Source organism: Berghia stephanieae, chromosome 5 (assembly GCF_034508935.2).
Source record: "Berghia stephanieae isolate SIO BIC M18660-M18661 chromosome 5, UCSD_Bste_1.3, whole genome shotgun sequence".
Lineage (NCBI taxonomy): Eukaryota > Metazoa > Mollusca > Gastropoda > Nudibranchia > Aeolidiidae > Berghia > Berghia stephanieae.
In genome coordinates, this window is record NC_088364.1 from 60,281,341 (window position 1) to 60,299,362 (window position 18,022).

The 18,022-nt window shown below is 36.3% G+C and overlaps 1 protein-coding gene across 5 annotated transcripts in view; it reads left to right on the forward strand.

The window, feature by feature from the left end:
* Positions 1-50: 50 nt before the first annotated feature.
* LOC144973354 (uncharacterized) overlaps positions 51-18,022 on the forward strand; it is a 29,038-nt gene continuing 11,066 nt past the window's right edge. Inside the window, exon 1 of one of the 5 annotated variants that reach the window (XM_078915674.1) lies at positions 51-79. The gene's annotated coding sequence lies outside the window, so the exon portion shown is untranslated. The other 4 variants (XM_078915673.1, XM_078915670.1, XM_078915671.1 and 1 more) reach the window with 4 other exon arrangements.

Below are 18,022 nucleotides of genomic sequence, written 5' to 3' on the forward strand. Positions count from 1 at the left end.
CTCGATAAATTAATCAAACAATCTTAAAGATACGAGAAGCAACTGCTGCTGCTGCCAGCCGCTACTTCTATCTTCAACGGTGACAAATACAATTCGTGAAAATAAAAAACAAAAATAGTAGCTTATAGCTATTTCTTTTGACATTAATATTGCCTCATCTCTCACATGGTCGTATTACATAAAAATAGATCCTGATATCAAACGTATCATTGACACAAAAGTCGAATTGGAGATAAAAGGATGACCCCTTTAAAACGACATCCTGTTATCTCTCATTTGCCTCTAGTGTCTCATACATCGTCTATTGTTGACAAAGGAGAAAGTCCGGTAATTGTAAATCATTTGACTTACTGCCCCCCCCCCCCCCCAAAAAAAAAATCCCTTCATTCATCCCATAGGGGAAAGTTTTCTCTAGGGTCTTCTTCTTCTTCGTTCCCGTCGCGTCACATGGTCAGTCCGGTCTGGTGAATGAAGCCCACAGTGGTCCTGAGGTCGTCCTCACTGCCGTACAGCTTCTTTGAGTATGGGGTTGGATCAGGCCAGAAGTTCCTTCTCAACTGGTTGTACCTTGGACATTCCATTAGGACATGATGTCCATTTTCATTTTCAAGTCCGCAGTCACATTGACCAGAGGCACCTGCTCTGGACATCCTCCACATATGTTCCTTTAACTGGTTGTGTCCAGTTCTCAGTCTGAAGATGATGACCTGTTCCTTTCTGTTGAGCACCTTGATTGGGTCATTCATGTTGTATTCTGGGTGCTTCTCTCTCCATCTCTGAGACTGGATAAATTTGGCCATTTTGTTAATTTCTCCTGTTGAGTACATTGGGGAGGGTTGCTGCATGCGACTGCCTGCCTTTGCCAGTTGGTCAGCGATCTGATTTCCAAGTATCCCACAGTGTCCTGGAATCCACTGCAGTACAATGTTGGTAAACTTGCTTAGCTTCATGAAGTCTTCCACCAAGGCGTCTATATCATCCGCAAAGGACATCATTATATCCTCCAGAATTTTCTTAGCATCTGTTAAAATCACTATGTGTCTTGGCTTTTCATTTTCTGAGAGGATTTGCTTAACAGCTTCATGGATTGCATCTGCCTCTGACTTGTAGATTGAAGTGCGAGTACCAGTCGGTTTGCTGATCTCCTTTTGTTGACCATTTGTGTACTCGATGTGCACTCCCAGGCCCCCGCACGTGTGTTCTTTATTGCATGAACCATCTGTATAGATTCTTGTCCATTTTTTTCAGGGTAGTTTTGATCTATGCACTTCTGTACAGACTTCTTGATTTCTTCGCCGTGTTTTTGTTTTGTTGAAATGTCACCAACGGAAGTCTTGATTTTCAAGTGATTTTGCCGTTTCCAAATTGGTACTCTGATATTTGCTTTGCGTTTTTGGGTCATTATTTCGCTACTTCTATCTTCAACGGTGACAAATACAATTCGTGAAAATAAAAAACAAAAATAGTAGCTTATAGCTATTTCTTTTGACATTAATATTGCCTCATCTCTCACATGGTCGTATTACATAAAAATAGATCCTGATATCAAACGTATCATTGACAAAAAGTCGAATTGGGGATAAAAGGATGACCCCTTTAAAACGACATCCTGTTATCTCTCATTTGCCTTTAGTGTCTCATACATCGTCTATTGTTGACAAAGGAGAAAATCCGGTAATTGTAAATCATTTGACTTACTGCCCCCCCCCCCCCAAAAAAAAAAATCCCTTCATTCTTCATCCCATAGGGGAAAGTTTTCTCTAGGGTCTATTCCAAGGGAAGACTGGAATAATCCAGGCGTGAGCCGCAGTACAGCGTCGCAAATTGAGCTTAGTCGAGGTGACTTGCTCAATGCCGCACAGGGCAGCGGCGGGTGATCGAACTCGGTACTTTCCAGGTACGGAGCAAAGACCGTACCGCTGAGCCACGTTGCTCGCTGCTCTGTTTTCGATGTCATTCGACTTCGCAGTGACAGCCGTTCCTCTTGTTCTTGCGTGAGGATTCTCTCTCTCTCTCTCTCTCTCTCTCTCTCTCTCTCTCTCTCTTTCTCTCTCTCTCTCTTCTCTCTCTCTTCTCTCTCTCTCTCTCTCTCTCTCTCTCTCTCCTTCTCTCTTCTCTTCTCTTCCCGTGTGTCATTTTACTGATTGCAGATCTCTGATTTTAATCTGGTTATGTCGTTGAGTTGTTTCAAGTTTTTATCGAGAGTTAGAAGTAATGTTGATATTGGTGGTCTCAATGTTTGTTTGTTTTGAACAGAGAAAACGTGTATCATATCTTTTTTGGCGGAAATTTTAGGTTTTACGACGAAAAATATATAATTTTACACCCTACCTCCAGAGGTTGAATTGACAAGGCATTTTTATTACACATTTTATATAAACTTTTGTTTGATTTCGATTAACTAGTGTATGCACAATACACGCAATTGATCTCTATGAGAAACTTCTATTTATTCATTTCGTCAGCTTTAGTTAAAACACAGGTGCCTGAATTATACAACAGGATACATTTTACCAATGAATTGTTTAGTTTTATTAGAGTTCTCAACTTGATTTTGTTTGTTCTGCTCCATACAGGAGATAGGTATTAAGAGTCATTTCTTTATTTCCAAGCAATGTTCCATCTTTTTTTCTTTTTTACTCATTCTACAAGATTGTTGTCAACTTGGTTTTGTTAATATTGACTTTGAGATTGTGGATTTGAATTTTTGCATTCTATTTTCTTCACTTTTTGATATCTTCCATAAGTATCATCAGCGTATATTTTTTCTGATTGAAAATTTTATATTTCTCCTGTTTCATGTTTTTTATTGGGTCCTAAATATCTATGAGCGTGTTCAAAATATATATTAAAAAGTATAAGACGAAAACCTCCTTGGGGAGTTTCGACATATAATATGGCTTTAGAGCAGTATTATTTTGCATTTAATGTCATTTCTGAGAAGGCACTGAATTATACGATATTCGTCTCCTAAAACTAGGTATTTCAATATGTTTAATAGTACATGCCTATTGATTGTGCCAAGGGTAAGGGACATATCCAGCCAGGTCAGTGACGTTGACTTTTTCATTGGAGGAGTTCAGTATTTTTGTGGGGATCCATAGTATGTCTATATCTCATATAATGAATGAAATATTGCATGGTACTGTGTATTATTATTGTGAAAAATATATAATTTAGAATCTTACAGTAATGGTTGCACGTTAGACGACGATATTCCAATATATATACAATCTGAAGTTTGATATGACCTATTATCATGAAAGTGAATCTTGTTTACTTTTACTATACTATTGCAAGTTCATTGAACGATGATGATGATGATATTAGTTTAGTTCTCTCCGACAAGAAAAGTTAAAGTTTGTCATTCATTCGAGTTTTTTATCTCTGAGGTGCGACCTAACACTTGCAAAAGTGTTCATCGTATATTGTGCCGCCTCAAGACTCCTTATTTGTCAAACAGAGTATAATTCAAATAGATACTATAAATTGGAATAGAAAAAAAAACACAACTCGCAGTCCTTTCACAATGAAGTGAAGTAATTTTATTTCAGCCTTGTTTTGCAACGGTGAATTGTGCACATAGATGACTGCTTCCAACTTCCTTTGACAGTTTGAAGTCCTTTTTGTACATTTCATTCCACCTAGGTCGAAAACGGTAAGGGTTGCCTGAAGCCGGTGTTTGTAAAATACTAACAAAAGAGTAAAAATGGAAAGGCTTCGTATGGAAACAAAACAGACAATGGACGTACAAACCCTTCGTCAGCATAACAATACACAAATAAACGTGGAAAACAAATAAAATATAATGAAAAATAACTTGTATCGTCTGTACTCAATTAATGGTGGTTGCAGTATGAATGAAATGTTCGTGTGGCGTGGGTAGAGGATAGGGTGCCCCAGGGGGTGATCCAATTGATAAGAAAAGGTCAGCGTCAGGGAGCAGAACCTTCCAGAAAATACTGGAAGATAAAAGACATATTAGTGGTAGTAGTAGTAGTAGTAGTAGTAGTAGTAGTAGTAGTAGTAGTAGTAGTAGTAGTAGTAGTAGTAGTAGTAGTATAGTGTGTGGTAGAAGTAGTAGTAGAGTAGTAGTAGTAGTAGTGTAGTATAGTAGTAGTAGTAGTAGTAGTAGTAGTAGTAGTAGTAGTAGTAGTAGTAGTAGTAGTAGTAGTAGTAGTAGTAGTAGTAGTAGTAGTAGTAGTAGTAGTAGTAGTGATAGTAGTAGTAGTAGTAGCAGTAACAGTAGTAGCTGTAGTGGCAGCAATGAGAGCAGCAATGGTTATGAATACGGGTGACGTTGACATCTTAAAGGCTCAAAGATAGTATTGACTAAGAGGTTATTGCACATCGGGATACGAAGTGGCGGTTATTTGTGGTCAATCCGCGTGGAGTAGTCGTTCCCAACGACTTGATCAGGTAAGTTACCCAACGTCGGCGGGCGGAAGTGTCCGAATGGCAAAAGCTAAGCACACACACACGCACACACTGTACATCGCAGTGGTCCGGAAGATTGAAGTATCTGGCCACTGCTGTGTCTGCACAGTTCGATTTGTCATGCAAGTGCTGCACGAATCTGTCACCCAGCTTCTTTCCGGTCTCACCAACGTAAGCAACCCCACACAGGGAGCACGTAATGGCATAGACTACATTATGGTCAGTGCAAGTAAATGGCTGCCTGATGTCCCAAATCTTGTCTGTAAAACTGACTCTGTCGTACTCCCACATGTGCTCATAAGTCTTTTATCGGGGTCGCATACACGATCTGGCTTTTGGCCCATCCCTGGGTATGGGTTCCAGGCGGCTTCTGACAGGGAAATCCCTCAGGTTACGATCCCGACGATATGCTACCAACGGGGGTTCTGAGAAAACTCTGTGGGTGTCTTCGCCCGCCTGGAGGTTCCCATAATTCCCAGGAGACACAGCGTCCCATTTTAGTCCTCACGCATCACCCCCATGCCGATCAGGTTAGGAACATCCTATTGCAGAAGATTCGACCTTCGCTTATCCAACCCCCCCCCCCTCACCCCACCTCCGCTGTGATTTTTTCACCTCGCCCCCTCCACTGCCCCCTACTGTTTCACTACAGCTTTCTACTACTTACTACTACTACTACTACTGCTGCTACTACTACTACTAACTACTACTACTACTACTACTACTACTACTACTACTACTACTACTACTACTACTACTACTACTACTACTACTACAACTACTACTACTACTACTACTACTACTACTACTACTACTACTACTACTATCACTACTACTACCACTACCACTACTACTACTATTACTACTACTACTAATACTACCACTACTACTACCACCACTTCTACTACTACTGACTACACTACTACTACTACTACTACTACTACTACTACTACTACTACTACTACTACTACTACTATACTACTACTACTACTTCTCTACTACTACTACTACTACTACTACTACTACTACTACTACTACTACTACTACTACTACAACAACAACAACAACTACTACTACTACTACTACTACTACTACTACTACTACTACTACTACTACTACTACTACTACCACTACCACTACCACCACTTCTACTACTACTTCTTCTTCTACTACTACTACTACTACTACTACTACTACTACTACTACTACTACTACTACTACTACTAATACTACTACTACTACTACTACTACTATTACTATTACTACTACTACTACTACTACTACTACTACTACTACTACTACTACTACTACTACTATACAACAACAACAACAACAACAACAACTACTACTACTACTACTACTACTACTACTACTACTACTACTACTACTACTACTACTACTACTACTACTACTACTATGTCTGACGCTGACCTTTTTTTATCAATTGGATCACCCCCCCCCCTGGGGCACCCTATCCTCTACCCACGCCACGCTAACATTTCATTCATACTGCAACCACCATTGAGTACAGACGATGCAAATTATTTTTCATTATATTCTATTTGTTTTCCACGTTTATTTGTGTATTGTTATGCTGACGAAGGGTTTGTACGTCCATTGTCTGTTTTTTTTCCATACGAAGCCTTCCATTTATCTTGGTCCTATCGTTTAAAATAATTTTTTTAATATGCAATATTGGAACTTAGATTGCTTTCTCAATGGAAGGGAAATGTTTCATCAATACCATCATTTTCTTGTTCAATACCATAGAATATAGAACTAGATATTATCCTAACAACAAGCCTTGGATAACAAAAGATCTAAAACTTTTATTGAACCAAAAGAATTCTCTCTTTACTAGTGGAAACAAAAAATATATAAAACAAAACAAAAAGAGATAAAGAGAGTAATATCTAGTTGCAGAGACAAGTACAAAAATAAAATTGAAAAATGCTATTCTTCTGGGGATATAAAGGACACGTCTTCTTCTTCTTCGTCTTGTGGAAACCTCCAATATTGTCGAGGATCACTCCACAGTTTGTAGGGTTTTACATTTTAAACTTGCTAAAACTCTGCACATAATACTAATTAACAAAACCAAAACACATAGATTAAAAAGCCACGTTGTGAACTCTAGCAATCGCGTGAAGGCATATTGGCAACCGTTTTCAGCCACTTCAGCTGGAAGGCTATTCCATAGTCGGGCAGTGGAATGGAAAAACGAATATATGTGGGCGTCTGTTTTTGATGTTGGGATGGTTACTCTTGCTGTGTGTCCCCTCGTATTTCTTGTGCCGATATCTTTGATGTCGTTTGGAAGTTTAAGGCACGAATTTTTGTAGTAGATCTTGTGGAACAATTTAAGTTTATCTATCTCTCTTCTCTTTTCCAGAAGTTCAAGGCCAATCCGTTGTGATATTTCCGACGCACTTGAGAAAGGATCGAATGTGTTTGTGATGCGTCTTGCTGTTTTTCTTTGGATATTTTCTAAGGTGTCGATGTTTTTCTTTGTATATGGGTCCCAAATTGAGCTGCCATATTCCAAAAATGTTCTAACAATAGTTTTAAAAGCAAGGGTTTGAGTTGCGATTGGGCATCTTTTTAAATTGCGGGTGATGTAAGCGCTTGTTTGAAGCCAGGTGACATATGTGGTCATTCCATTTGAGGTTTTTAGCAAACTCAATGCCAAGGTATTTTGCTGTCTTTACATGGTCCAGGTTTTGACCATGAAGTTGGTATTTAAATGTAATAGGTGCTTTCTTATTTGTGATGGTTAGAACATTGCACTTTGATACGTTAAATTCCATTTGATTTATTGTTTCCCATTCTTGTAATTTAGCTAGATCGTCATTTAGTGTTTTGCAGTCGTCTGTTGTTCTTTTCTGATTATATAATGCTGTGTAGTCAGCAAAGAGGCGCACATTTGACCTTATACCTCGTGGAAGATCATTTATGTACACTAAAAATAGGACGGGCCCAGGACTGAGCCCTGAGGTACGCCGGATGTCACCATCCCGATAGTGGAAGTCTCGCCGTCGACAAGAACTTGTTGGGTGCGATTGTCCAGAAAAGTTGCAATCCATTGTAAGGTTTTGTTCCTGATACCAACGTCATACAATTTCTGGATTAACCGATGGTGAGAACCTTGTCGAAGGCCTTGGCAAAGTCCAGTAGTACTAGATCAATTTGACCACCTTTATCAATAGCAGCTGACAGATCATGTGTTAATGATAGAAGTTGAGTTTGACATGAGTGGTGTTTCCTAAATCCCTGCTGTTCATCACAAAAAATACTGTTAGTTTCGAGATATTCAGTTATTGAGGATCTCACAATATGCTCTAACAGTAAGCAGCAAATGCAAGTTAATGAAATTGGACGGTAGTTTTGAGCCCTGCTTCTATCACCTTTCTTGTAGATGGGTTGGACAAGAGCGTGCTTCCAAACAATTGGTATGTCTCCCGTTTCAAGAGAGAGTTTGAACAAATGTGTGAGGGCAGGTGCAAATTCGTTACTCAATATCTTTAAGAGATGGGATGGTATTTTGTCTGGGCCACATGCTTTCTTTGGATCTAGAGGAGTTTGGAAACGCCCTCTACTGTCACATTGATTTCGGCCATAGTGTTGGAATCGTTTTCTTCGCCTTGTAGTTGTTGAGTGGTAATTTTGGTATGAGCTTCTGAAGCTAAAACAGAGCAAAACTGGTTATTAAGTATGTCTGCTTTTTCCTTTGCATCAGAGTATAATACAAGGGGCGCTATACCAACCGAATCGCACCTCCTACTTTTTATAAATTTCCAGAGCTTTTTGTTTGAGTCTTCACTGACAAGTTCCTTAACATGATTATGATAGGCTTTTCTACTCTCTTTTTGTGTTTCTTTTTTCAGTCGGGCGTAATCGCACCAGTCTTTCTTACTGTTGGACCTTCATGCTCTGCTCCATGCCTTTTGTTTCCGTCTAGATAATCGTTTGACAGTGGTGTTTATCCATGGTTGGTGAAATTTCCTTGAGCTTTTCTTCGTTGGTACATGTTTGGTCATCATTTTGTTTAGGTGGGCGTTGATGGCAGTCCAAACATCCTCAGTGCTTTCGAGATGTTGATTAATTATGTTTTCACTAAAAAGACGTGTTTCTGTACGCATTTCGGCAATATTTGCCTTTTTCCAAATAGTAATAGGGTGTGATTTTTGTGTGATTTTGTTTGCTTTGATAATGCTTTCCGTGATCAGGATGTCATGGTCACTCATGTCTGGAATGGTTGTACACTTGGCAATTAAATTTGGTCGATTTGTGATAAATAAGTCTAGGATATATGTACCCCTTGTTGAATTTTGTTTATTTGACTAAGGCCAAAATCTTGCAATTTGTTAATAAATGCTTGGTTTATAAATGAAGGATATTGGTAACTGATTATTTTTTCTTGTTCCCAATTGATATCAGGTAGGTTCAGGTCTCCGCTTAACCAGAGTACATTTTTCGGGTCTAGGCTATCAATACAGCGTGTTATCTCAGTCATTTGTTCCATAGTGGAGTTTGAAGGTGTTCTATACATAGCGCCCACAGTGAGTAGGCCTTGTTCTGATTTGATATTTACGATCACCGATTCTGATTTTGTTTGAATGTCAAGCTTTAATACTGAGAGGTTCGTTGTTGTTGCAACCAGCACCCCACCATACCTATCTTCTCTGTCTTTCCTGAACACGTTGAAATATGTCTCTGGTGGAAATATTTCACTGTCCTTTATTTCGGAATGTAGCCATGTTTCAGTACCTATGATTATTTCTGGTTTTATGTCTGATATCAATTTCCAAAATTCCGGTAGTTTTGGAATTATACTTTGAAAGTTTATGGTCATAGTTCTAAACATATTTCTCGGTTCACCATTACGGTCACTGTTAGTTTGCCTGTTTGCTATATTAAGCGTGTTATGATTTGAGTTGATTTGGTTATTGATTCTTTTTATTTCATTTGGCCTCATATTGACCCCTCTTCCCCCCTTTGTTGTTATTGTCTTATTTTCACAAGCCACGTTCTCATTAGGTTTACTTAAGTCCTGCATCCCATCAAAATGATCAGCTGTTGTCATTATGTTTTGTTGAGATGTTGATGTGTCGTTTACTATTGGCATGTTGTGAGTGTCGTTGACTGGTATGTTGATCAGAGACCTTGGGCACCGTTGTGTGTTATGTACTTTAAGTGCTCTATTAGAATGAAAGGGCGGTGGTCTGTGACCTATTTGAATATTTATTTTTCTTCGTTTCCGTACACCACCACGACTTGGTCGTAGCCGCTGGCTATTACTGCTATTATTGTTACCCTGATACCAAGACGATTCTGTGTCATTCCAATAAATGTTGTAGTAATACGGATAAAAATAGATTTGGCACATCGTGACTAAAAATCTTAACGTAAGTGTAAACAATAAATGGCTAGTACAATACTTCAAACAATGGGATCTACACCACTAAAATGTTAATTTATCTAAAAATCCTCTTATGAATTTCCGAGAAATATATATCACAATGTAAAATAAAACTTTATTAAAACGACTGTATAAAAATATTCCAGACTTTTGTTTTAGAAATCAATAAAAATCACACAAATAGGGAGAGAAATAACAACACGGCTGCCGGTTAGGCAAACTACACACTCATCTCTTCATTTCATCACGTGGCGGGGTCTTAAAACTGCTGTCAACTATAATCCAAAGCCCACGATTATATCAGAAGATATCGAAATTGAAACTCTAAATACATTTTATTCACGTTTCGACACAGCAAACAAATTTGATATTGAAAATGAATAACATAAATCAGACAGGGCTTTGGAAGATGAAATGACTATTGAGGTCAGTGAAGAAGAAACGAGATTCGTATTTTCGAAACTAAACGAGAGGAAGGCTGCTGGACCGGATGGATTGAAAGGAAAAATCATTAAAAGAATGTGCCATCAGCTTTCCCCCATTTATACACATATATTTAACTGGTCCTTCCAATGCGTTTTGATCCCTGAAATTTGGAAAACTTATTCTTGTTCCAAAAAAAGACAAAATTGAATCAATAAACGATCTCAGACCTGTTGCATTGACTTCAATAGTTATGCAATCTTTAGAAAAAACATGTTCTTGTTAAAATTAGGAACCAGTTTATGCCATTGAGTGATAGTCATCAAATTGCTTAGAAACCAGGACGTCGCGTAGAGGATGTCATTCTGCTGTTTACAAACAACAATTACAGGCATCTAGATCACGCTAAGAGCTATTCCAGATTGCTTTTTGCAGATTTTTCTTCAGCGTTCAATACAAGGCAACCTCAGTTGGTTGTTCAAAAATTGACTAGTCTGAATTTAAATAAGAATATAATTGCTTGGGTGCTCGAATGTCTTACGTAGAGAGCACAATATGCCAAATTGGGACAAAACATATCTTCCTGTATAACTACAAATATTAGTGCTCCTCAAGGTTGTGTATTGTCCCCTGTATTATTCACAATATACACGAACGACTGTAGCAGTAAAAACCTGAGTGTACGTTTAATAAAGTTTGCAGATGACACCGCTCTTCAAGGCTTCATAACAAATGGCAACGAAGTGGCTTATAGGCAAGAAATTGATAGATTTGTGTCTTGGTGTAATTCCCACCACCTAGAGCTTAACATAAGCAAGACAAAGGAGCCAGTGATTGACTTTAGGAGAGTGAAGGAACCGATAAAACAGTTAAAATTAAAGGACCAATTCGTCCAGCAAGTTCCTCACTACAACGTGTAACCTTCGTGTAACGATTGATGACATGCTCATGTGGGATGAACACTTGAAAATAATTAGGCATACGATGTGCATAATTTTTATAAAAACTTTCTCAGTTTAGAATAGATAAAACCCTCTGCACATTATTTTATAGAGCAGTAATCGAAAGTGTCTTGTCATTTTGTATAACAGCTTGGGGAGGCAATTGCTTAGCAGTGGAAAGGAACAAAATAAATTCAAATATTAAAAAATCCATTAAACGCTATATAAATGTTGTTGACGATGTAGATCTTTTATACGATAAATTTTGTATTAGTAAAATAACTACAATATTAAATTACCAGAATCATCCACTAAGACCATCGGTTATTATGTCAGGAAGGAGTGCTCGCCCTTTCTCTATTTCAACAAAAACAGAGAGACACCGAAAATATTTTCTGCCGTCCAGTATTAGGCTTTATAACAACAAACAATAATCATTTTATATAATGATTTCACATTTTTACTTTCAAGTAATGTAAATATTAATTTATTAATTTATTAGTTTTGCAATTTTTTAAATTATCAATTTATAGCGACATTTTTAACTATTTTACAGTGTTGAAATTATTCATGTTATAAAGCGCGGCTCTGGTTATGGAGCTGCTCCTTTTTTATACATCTTATTTCCATTATACTTTTATCTTATTGTGTGAATTATAACACGTCAGCACAAAAAAATCCTTTTTAGGATACAATAAATTATTATTATTATTATTATTATTATTATTATTATTATTATTATTATTATTATTATTATTATTATTATTATTATTATTATTATTATTATTATTATTATTATTATTATTATTATTATTATTATTATTATTATTATTATTATTATTATTATCATTATTATATCATTATTATATTATTATTAATTATTATTATTATTATTATTATTATTATTATTATTATTATTATTATTATTATTATTATTATTATTATTATTATTATCAGTTTTAGACACATTTCGTCCAATATAATGTTTTATGTACATAATCATGTCATTATCTCAATTGTGCTCAATCTCAATGAATGGCCAATATTGTGACACGATGTTTTACAAAACAGAATTATGAGTACTTTACAAGGTTATTTTTAATAAACAAGATTCCAGCGTATATTATTGCTGAACAAGACAATTGACCTTTCTCAGAATGGTCTGAGTATCCAATTTATGTCTTTTTGTATTCAGAGTGTGCACTCGGGCCAATGGGCCAAAAATTAATATGGATATTATATTGTTTTCTTGACCCTCTCGAGTTTGTATGTTTATTTAATTTCTCTTTCATGTGGACTCGGGAGTGTTATGAGAACGGATTTCCTATTTAAAAAACGAAAAGCAAGTGATTGCGACATGTTGGTTTGTTTCTTTGAACTAATTTGTTATCACCATTAGTTATATTTTCCCCATATATCATGAGCAATGTCTTTCAGTGTCCAGGTGAACAGATTACCTTTTTTCTTCATCTAATCTCTCTTAATTTACATTTCGAACGTTCAACAACTTGAATCGACCCAAGGAAGTCCATGAAAAACTATCTTTATAACAGCAGCAATTCATATATCAAAATGATTAGAAAAACATAGAAAGAAAATAATCTTTTCAATGAATAGACTGCACTACATTATAAACAATCCACAACAAATTACGTATTTAGAGCTCACGGTTTCTCTGGATCATCGGAGAACCTACTATCTTCAATATGAAACTAATCATTGAGATACATACTATCTCCGCAATACACCCACTGACATTTTAAAAACCGTTTAAAGAAAAATACATGAAAATTAATATGCAAATAGCCCAAATGAATCAATAAGCAATGGAATAAAAACAAATACACAGAAACGTTTGTTCTGGATAGTAATTCAAAGACGTAAATCTATTGACTTCATTGTATCCAATATTCGGCATTGTTTCGGAGTCGTTTAAAATGGAGAGGTTCTCCTTGTCTTCCATCATTGAACAGTAAAAGATAGATTTTTATCAGGGGTATCCCTTTTGTAAATTGGTAAGTCATCAGCATAAAAGTGGTAGTTCATACCATGATAAATAAAATTTTTAGAAAGCGGATGTGTATACATTAAAAAAATAAATAAGCCCGAGGACACATTCCTGGAGCACTCTATGCATCAAATAATTCATCTGAAGATTTGCCATCTATTTCAACAGTTTGTGTTCTTAATCTAAGGTATGTTAAAACCACTCTTGGGCAGTACCCCTGATTTCAAAAGTAATGTAATTTGATGAGTCAAACAACTAGATCTTTGCATTCTATAGTTTTTCCCACCACCTCTTTCTCTCTCTCTATCTCTTTGTCTCTCCCTCTTCTATATATATATATATATATATATATATATATATATATATATATATATATCTCTCTCTCTCTCTCTCTCTCTCTCTCTCTCTCTCTCTCTCTCTCTCTCTAAAGTGTATGAGTGTGTGTATAAGATAGAAACAGGAAGAAGACGCAGGGAGGAATGCTGGTCTAGATGAATGTATCCGTATTTTACGCCATTAGTGAAACCCACGAATGCGCAAATCTATATGCATACTTAGACCTTTATAGTCCGACTTATATTTTAGTGAGCCCTATTTACTCAAATTGCGGTCCCAAAATCAAAGCAAAGAGCGAAGTCAAATCGGCGACGTTCCTTCTATATAATGTGTTTATAGGAAGAGATATTGGACAGAGTGAGTAGAGTTCTCGGGTGTGTACATATAACAATATTATATGTAATAATTGTTTATGAAGGGTGTATGTTTGTACCCCCCCCCCCCCCCCATCAAAACTATGCTTGTTTCATTTTATAAAAGGACAGTTCGCATGTGTCTTATGCTTGTTCATTAACAACCGGAAAGCTAAAACTCCAATACAATTATTTTTAAAACGAAGTCAGAATTAAAGCTGTGAGTCTAGGTAATGACGGACGAAAACGATCCGTTTGTGATCATAATGGCATGTGTTGATATTAGGTCTTAGTTTGATCTTCCGACTTTTAAAGCGATAAATAGACATCAAGAAAGAAAATTGAATCAGTTTTTAGCAAAATAAAATCCTAGGCTAGAAACTCATCGCAAAAGAATTACTAGTTGAGGTAAAACTGTGAAATTATTTTTTTTCTAGATGTTTTTACTGCTGTTTTACAACCCACACTTACTCATATTCCATCTAAAGATATCAATCAAATCACCAACAGTATAAATCCTGTATTTTCTCGAGGTGATAAAATCCACATGAAAACAATGAGACTTAGACAATATATTTGTGTTTTTTTACTTAGGCTCGACATTTTATTGTAAGAATTATTTTTGTTGCCGTAGATTATGGTAACAGTAGTTATTACTGTTAATGCAAATTTTAAAAATACTTGGGTCGCCGGTATTAAACTGAAAATTGCATTTTTCACATAATACCAAATGCCCCATAAAAATATGGAACGATGAGTGTCTCTAAATACCTGGATCATAGAAGCTGGATTGTGACTTGCATATTACAATTCCAAATATAAAGGTAGACAACTAACGGAAATTCCAACTGGTCCTAGATAGGGACCTAAACGCTTCCATAACCATCTGGATATATAATCAAGAGATATTTTCTGACACCAGTGTCCATAGAACAACGCGTAAACAGAGACAAAAGCGATAGGAGAGGCAGTCGAGGTGTCAAGATCAGACTATTAGGGCGTGAATGGAATTGAGTCGATCTAGTGATTTAAGTGATATGCAATATACTACCAAAATATATGATGTTTTATTCATTATTTCAACTCGTAAGTTATAGTACTCTGGAGTATATAATCGATAGTAGTAGTAGTAGAAGTAGTAGTAGCAGTATTTGTAGTAGTAGTAGTAGTAGTAGTAGTAGTAGTAGTAGTAGTAGTAGTAGTAGTAGTAGTGGTAGTAGTAGTAGTAGTAGTAGTAGTAGTAGTAGTAGTAGTAGTATTAGTATTAGAATTAGTAGTAATAGTAGTAGTAGTATAGTAGTAGTATATAGTAGTAGTAGTATTAGTATTAGTATATAGTAGTAGTAGTAGTAGTAGTAGTAGTAGTGTAGTAGTGTGGTAGTAGTAGTAGTAGTAGTAGTAGTAGTAGTAGTAGTAGTAGTAGTAGTAGTAGTAGTAGTAGTAGTAGTAGTAGTAGTAGTAGTAGTAGTTACACACTTGCTTATGATCGTATATAGGCTTTTTGATCAATGGTAATGATATTCATTTGAATTGCGTTGTCGATTACAATAATGACTAAAGATTTCAAGGGCCAATGATGAATATTGAATGTAGATACAACATCAAGACATCCAAATAAAAATTCAGATTCCAAGTTTCATTTCTTACTGCTTTATTTTTTGTGATAAATTCGAAATCCAAATCAAATAGAACGGTTATAATTCAATCAGTTTCATAAATTCCAAATCCTTAAAATCAGTCCAAATGTAAAGTCATTTTGCCTATGTAACCATTTTCAATATATACGTGTAATAATTCTAAGTCCGTAAAATAAATATTCTTAGTAGGATATTAGAACTTGCACCATCCTAGGAAAGTGCAACTCATAGTGAAGTAGAATGCTGAATAAAATCAAAATGTAGAATCCCCGTTTTATTATTAACACTCTGTTTTATATCCTATTGTTAACTGTTCCCACAATTCCTTTAACCAAAGGTCAGTTTTTACGCCCAAATAATCACAGATCGCACACCCAAATAATCCGTACGCCCAAATAACAAATACGGTACGCCCAAATGATATCGTACGCCCAAATAATACTGGACGCCTAAATAAGGAATGCCAACTGTAATTCAATGCTTTTTTCCCCAAATACCAAGTAACACCGATAAAAGTAAGTAATTTTCTAGTATTCATTATAATGACCAAGTTTAACTGTTATACAAGCACCGTGAAATTAAACCACCTTGCTGTAAGCTAACTCTCTTACATACGGCCTTTTCTTAGAATTTAAATTGACTTTAAAACAATTTTAATTTTAAAAAATCAGTAAGAGATTAAAAGTATATGTAATGTCTAATCAAAATTAGATAATAAAATGTAAGAAATGGTTTATCAAAACAACAACACTTATACCATTTAAAATAGCAGCAGCAGCAGCAGCAGCAGTAGTAGTAGTAGTAGTAGTAGTAGTAGTAGTAGTAGTAGTAGTAGTAGTAGTAGTAGTAGTAGTAGTAGTAGTAGTAGTAGAAGTAGTAGTAGTAGTAGTAGTAGTAGTAAGTAGTAGTATAGTAGTAATAGTAGTAGTAGTAGTATGTAGTAGTAGTAGTAGTAGTAGTAGTAGTAGTAGTAGTAGTTAGTTGTTGTTGTTGTTGTTATAGTAGTAGTAGTAGTAGTAGTAGTAGTATGTAGTAGTAGTAGTAGTAGTAGTAGTAGTAGTAGTAGTAGTAGTAGTAGTAGTAGTGTAGTAGTAGTAGTAGTAGTAGTAGTATGTAGTAGTAGTATGTTGTTGTTATAGTAGTAGTAGTAGTTGTTGTTGTTATAGTAGTAGTAGTAGTAGTAGTAGTAGTAGTAGTAGTAGTAGTAGTAGTAGTAGTAGTAGTAGTAGTAGTATCGTCCGTTCCAAGTTCGTACGGAATATCGCAAATTCCTCCAAAGTTACGAAATGCGGTGGCGTGATTTTTGCATGCGGGCTTACATTTTAAGTAACAGCACGAGTTTTTAATACAGAAAGTGTTAGACCAATCCATTTTCTCACAATGTCAAATTCCGTTGATTTTTTCACCGTTTGCAATGATTCTAACTTTAAAATGTTTACAATAACAGTGTGTGGGATCTCTTTCTCGTGGGGAAACTATTCACAACAAAGTTGCATTAATAATAATAATGATGAAAACTTACAAAGCGCTATAACTTCGAGACACAAGATTCTAAGCGCATAAACTACAAATTACTTTGGTTGAAACATGATTATTCACACACACACACACAAGCACACACATACACACACACACGCACACACACACACACACACACACACACACACACACGTACACGGCACAACACAAACCAGACGCCTAACCTGCGTCTCATTTCATCAACTAAAATCGAAACAGTTATGTTTTAAGCGAACGTTTAAAAATAGACAGCTTCTTTTTCATGATTGCTCTGTGGTAAGGCTTTCCAAACAGAGGGTCCGAAATGAGAAAATGATGTTATTCCATCCAGCAATCTTGCGTATTCGAGGGACAACTAGTTTAGTGGAATCACTGGTCGAAAGGTTGGAAGGGGCAATACTTTCAAGACAATGATAGATTAAAACAAAATCTTTGAATTTAATCCTTTCCTCAACATAAATACTAGCCTGGCAACGATGTTCTTGACAATCTGAAGACGTCTCAGATTATATTGTGAAACGCCAAACAACAGACCAATGCAATAATCCAATTCCGGCATTACGAGGGACACAGCCAGGTGTTTGGTCACATCCTCAGATACGAGCGGTCTAATGGAAGCAATTTGTTTTGTTGGAAAAAGAGAGATCTAACCAAATTATTAACCCGATGCTTCATCGACAGTCCCGAGTCTAAGAATGTGCCAAAGCGAGATGGTAGATCTGCAGGATCGATTTACGATGGGAGTGCTGTTTGCGTCTGTTGTCCCAGCAGTTCCTTCGTCAAGGCAAATTGTCTCGAATGTCCGACGTTTTTCAGGCTGGCTTCATAGTATTTGTTTTTGGCCCTGAAATTGACGGCTTTCGCACATCTGGCCGCGATGTACAGTTTCAAATCCACATCGTCTCTGGATTTGAACCATTTTCTTTCTACCCGCCTCCTGGCTAATCCAG